This window comes from Octopus sinensis, linkage group LG20, assembly GCF_006345805.1.
Source record: "Octopus sinensis linkage group LG20, ASM634580v1, whole genome shotgun sequence".
NCBI lineage: Eukaryota > Metazoa > Mollusca > Cephalopoda > Octopoda > Octopodidae > Octopus > Octopus sinensis.
Genome location: NC_043016.1, coordinates 31,574,681 through 31,580,589, shown reverse-complemented (window position 1 = coordinate 31,580,589; position 5,909 = coordinate 31,574,681).

The following is a 5,909-nucleotide window of genomic DNA, read 5'->3' as shown; positions in this document are numbered from 1 at the left end:
ATGAAGCCCACCATCATTAATTCACCATAGCGAAAGTTCACTGTCATTAGTTCATCACAGAGGAAGCCCACCATCATTAATTCACCATAGGGAAAGTTCACTGTCATTAGTTCATCACAGAGGAAGCCCACCATCATTAATTCACCATAGCGAAAGTTCACTGTCATTAGTTCATCACAGATGAAGCCCACCATCATTAATTCACCATAGCGAAAGTTCACTGTCATTAGTTCATCACAGAGGAAGCCCACCATCATTAATTCACCATAGGGAAAGTTCACTGTCATTAGTTCATCACAGAGGAAGCCCACCATCATTAATTCACCATAGGAAAGTTCACTGTCATTAGTTCATCACAGATGAAGCCCACCATCATTAATTCACCATAGGGAAAGTTCACTGTCATTAGTTCATCACAGAGAAGCCCACCATCATTAATTCACCATAGGAAAGTTCACTGTCATTAGTTCATCACAGAGGAAGCCCACCATCATTAATTCACCATAGCGAAAGTTCACTGTCATTAGTTCATCACAGATGGAAGCCCACCATCATTAATTCACCATAGGGAAAGTTCACTGTCATTAGTTCATCACAGATGAAGCCCACCGTCATTAATTCACCATAGGGAAAGTTCACTGTCATTAGTTCATCACAGAGGAAGCCCACCATCATTAATTCACCATAGGGAAAGTTCACTGTCATTAGTTCATCACAGATGAAGCCCACCATCATTAATTCACCATAGGGAAAGTTCACTGTCATTAGTTCATCACAGAGAAGCCCACCATCATTAATTCACCATAGGGAAAGTTCACTGTCATTAGTTCATCACAGAGGAAGCCCACCATCATTAATTCACCATAGGAAAGTTCACTGTCATTAGTTCATCACAGAGGAAGCCCACCATCATTAATTCACCATAGGGAAAGTTCACTGTCATTAGTTCATCACAGATGAAGCCCACCATCATTAATTCACCATAGGGAAAGTTCACTGTCATTAGTTCATCACAGAGGAAGCCCACCATCATTAATTCACCATAGGGAAAGTTCACTGTCATTAGTTCATCACAGATGAAGCCCACCATCATTAATTCACCATAGGGAAGTTCACTGTCATTAGTTCATCACAGATGAAGCCCACCATCATTAATTCACCATAGGGAAAGTTCACTGTCATTAGTTCATCACAGAGGAAGCCCACCATCATTAATTCACCATAGGAAAGTTCACTGTCATTAGTTCATCACAGATGAAGCCCACCAGTCATTAATCACCATAGGGAAAGTTCACTGTCATTAGTTCATCACAGAGGAAGCCCACCATCATTAATCACCATAGGGAAAGTTCACTGTCATTAGTTCATCACAGATGAAGCCACCATCATTAATTCACCATAGGGAAAGTTCACTGTCATTAGTTCATCACAGAGGAAGCCCACCATCATTAATTCACCATAGGGAAAGTTCACTGTCATTAGTTCATCACAGATGAAGCCCACCATCATTAATTCACCATAGGAAAGTTCACTGTCATTAGTTCATCACAGATGAAGCCCACCATCATTAATTCACCATAGGGAAAGTTCACTGTCATTAGTTCATCACAGAGGAAGCCCACCATCATTAATTCACCATAGGGAAAGTTCACTGTCATTAGTTCATCACAAGGAAGCCCACCATCATTAATTCACCATAGGGAAAGTTCACTGTCATTAGTTCATCACAGAGGAAGCCCACCATCATTAATTCACCATAGCGAAAGTTCACTGTCATTAGTTCATCACAGAGGAAGCCCACCATCATTAATTCACCATAGGGAAAGTTCACTGTCATTAGTTCATCACAGAGGAAGCCCACCGTCATTAATTCACCATAGGGAAAGTTCACTGTCATTAGTTCATCACAGAGGAAGCCCACCGTCATTAATTCACCATAGGGAAAGTTCACTGTCATTAGTTCATCACAGAGGAAGCCCACCGTCATTAATTCACCATAGGGAAAGTTCACTGTCATTAGTTCATCACAGAGGAAGCCCACCGTCATTAATTCACCATAGGGAAAGTTCACTGTCATTAGTTCATCACAGAGGAAGCCCACCATCATTAATTCACCATAGCGAAAGTTCACTGTCATTAGTTCATCACAGAGGAAGCCCACCATCATTAATTCACCATAGGGAAAGTTCACTGTCATTAGTTCATCACAGAGGAAGCCCACCAGTCATTAATTCACCATAGGGAAGTTCACTGTCATTAGTTCATCACAGAGGAAGCCCACCGTCATTAATTCACCATAGGGAAAGTTCACTGTCATTAGTTCATCACAGATGAAGCCCACCGTCATTAATTCACCATAGGGAAAGTTCACTGTCATTAGTTCATCACAGATGAAGCCCACCATCATTAATTCACCATAGGGAAAGTTCACTGTCATCAGTTCATCACTGGCGAAATGCACTGTCATCAGTTCACCGCCTTTTTATATATATATATATAATAATAAATATTAGGGAATAAATCCAAATTTACAGGGAAAAATCAGATTTAGGATTGAATCCAATTTTAACTATTAATGGTGAGATAATATAGATATATTTTGTTAGTAAAAATTCCCTATGGTGAATTTTCTTCATGTTGAATTGATGGCAGTGAATGTACCTGTAATCATCATCTATAGCCCCAGGCCAACCAAAGCCGTGTGAGTGGATTTAATTGACATTAAACTGGAAGAAGCCAGTTGTGTGTGTGTGTGTGGATGTGTTTGTGTGTACCTTTGCCTTGCCATCACATGATGGTTGTAAACATGTATCACTGTCATATAACCAAGGTTTGTGCTTCCAGTCTCCCATGAAAAAACACATCAGGCCTTGGGAAAATTAATCTGCTCGGAAATGAGTAAGGGTTGACGACAGAAAGGACTTCTAGCTTTAGAAAATCAGCCCCAACTGACCCATTCAAGCATGGATAAGTGGATGCTAAAATGACGACGTTGACTCTGAAGCGGGAGTATAGCTGGTGACCTCCTATGGTTATGAAACTTTTAATTTCAGTCACTCCGGCAAGAATTCCTTTTCCACTTTTATTTTGGATTACATTACCAAGGTGTAAAGACAAACAATGGACAAGGCCTTAAAATCTCAGCAGCTTGTGTGAGGAGAGTGTTTATTTCATAAATGCTTTCTCACAAAATTATTCAAAATTTAGAGTTAATTTTCTCATCTGTAAATGAAAACTTCATGAATTAATTTATTTTAATTTCTCTTGAGCTGTTTTTGATTTCCTACTATTATCACATACAACATATTAATCTGCTGAAGATATCTAAAACAATAAATCTGGCATCATGCTTTACGTAGCTGTCATTCAGCCCTGAAGAAGCAGATTCCAGATCAAAAAATATCTATTCATTTCTCAGCATCTAAGTAATTAAACTTGGTAGTTCAATTGCTTTCTCTGACTTCATATCCTTAATGGCCCTTTTGATTGCATTACTGTTTGTTTCAGTTGCCAGTTTCGCCGTTAGTATTACATGGATTAGTGCCTCGTTTCACCTTGTCTTTTTGTTTTTTTGATCCTGTGTGTTCATTTTTTTTTTTCACAAAATAGATGTGGTTTGAAGAAAATTCAATACTTTTTCTAGGAAGTCAAATAATCTTGATCCCACTAAAGTTGTTGACCTTGCTTTTCAGTCTTCTGGGTCCAGTAAAAGAAGTATCATAGACAGTAGGATTCAGTCATTTCACTATATATTTTTCTCCTAATGAAACACAAATTAATAACATTCATCATTATCATTTGATTATTTGAAACATTTGATAATCATTTGATTGTTTAAAACATTGTCCCATAAGCGTAAGAAGCCCATCGTATATTTGTATGTGTGTGTATATGTTTGTGCCTGTATTTGTCCCCCCAACATCGCTTGACAACCGATGCTGGTGTGTTTACGTCCCCATAACTTAGCAGTTCAGCAAGAGACTGATAGAAAAAGTACTAGGCTTACAAAGAATAAGTCCTGGGGTTGATTTGCTCGACTAAAGGCAGTGCTCCAGCATGGCCACAGTCAAATGACTGAAACAAGTAAAAGAGTAAAGAGTAAATAATTACTTCTTATTAAGATCGTATTTTTTTAAGGCAGATAAGCATTTGAAATAATATTAACAGAATATTGTAAAATTTTATATAAATAATTGGGAGATTGTTTTTTTTCTTTTGGTCTTCTGAGAGAATTAACTCATTGATTAAATTTATATTTAGTTTAGTTATTTATTATACACTTTAGATATCTGCTTGTATCTATGCAGTAGAGTGGGATTTTTTTAAAAATACAATTATGCAAGTTTATAACAAATATAGGTGGACAATGCAAGTAATTTACTTAACATTTTTTTTTTTTAAATATAAGTTATAATTGTACCCATGCATTTGCTGCCGCTGAGAAGAAATGTACTGCAACAGCATTTCTGTGCTACTGCAAGAGGTCGCTGAATGAGAATGCACGAGGGGAAATTGACTAGTGCATTCAGCAGAGGCTCCACTTACTCTTTTACTTGTTTCAGTCATTTGACTGCGGCCATGCTGGAGCACCGCATTTAATCGAGCAAATCGACCCCGGGACTTATTCTTTGTAAGCCCAGTACTTATTCTATCGGCCTCTTTTGCCGAACCGCTAAGTGATGGGGACTTAAACACACCAGCATCAGTTGTCAAGCAATGCTAGGGGGACAAACACAGACACAAACACACACACATCATCATCATTTAGCATCTGTTTTCCATGCAAGCACGGGTTGGACATACACACATATATATACATATATACGACAGGCTTCTTTCAGTTTCCGTCTGCCAAATCCACTCACAAGGCATTGGTCGGCCCGAGGCTATAGCAGAAGACACTTGCCCAAGATGCCACGCAGTGGGACTGAACCCGGAACCATGTGGTTGGTAAGCAAGCTACTTACCACACAGCCACTCCTGCGCCTATGTACTCCACTTATTGAAGTTGAGTTATAGTTAAAAGGACCATGAAGGATATTAGCACAATTTGGCTGTTATAAAGATACTAAAAATATCTGCCAAAATAGGAAACAGTACTGAGCATCAGAATGACAATTGCTTGTACTCCATTTTACTGGTGCAGTAACACATCATAACTGTTGCAAGAATAAAGGAAATATTCTAGAAAGAAGCAATTAAATAAGAATCAAATCAATGGCCTGCTAATAATTATGGCCTTTGCCCTTAACCCCCTTTTAGTATTCAGATTACACACCATGTAATAATATATTTTTTATTCAATTGTTTTGAATTCATCGAGCATTATCTTATAGCTTTGAGTTTTCAATGAGTGATTGTTTATTTTAGAATGGCATTGTAGGTTAGGTGTGAAAGGCTAGATATGGCCAGTTTGAATATAAAACATATAGAATATTTGGGCCGGATATGGCCGGTTTAAACACTAAAGGGTTAAAGTTGGTTGATTTTGTACTTCCTTCACTCAAGCATTCTTGATTGACTTGTCTCTCCACTTTTGTGTCTGGTCCTCAGGTCCCAAACAAAACACTGTACTGCACCTGTTCACCACTCCATAAATCTCAGCCCTCAGGTATTAATTTACAACAGCTTAAACAGAACATTAGTAGCATCATTCTCACTGGTTTTGAGAAGACCTGCTAAAGCTACAAGCATTATCCCTTCCATAAAACACCAGTAGGTAAAAAACATTTTTTTAAATTATAAAATATACAGTTGCATCACAGTTGACAGGAAAGAGATTCAGAAGGGTTTGTGCCAGGATTAGGTACCATCTTAGGACTAAGAACTCTTTTCTTAGAGGTAATTATAAAAGAAATTCTTTGCAACTACTGGAAAAGGTACTGTACCTAGCATTTGTAGATTTAGAG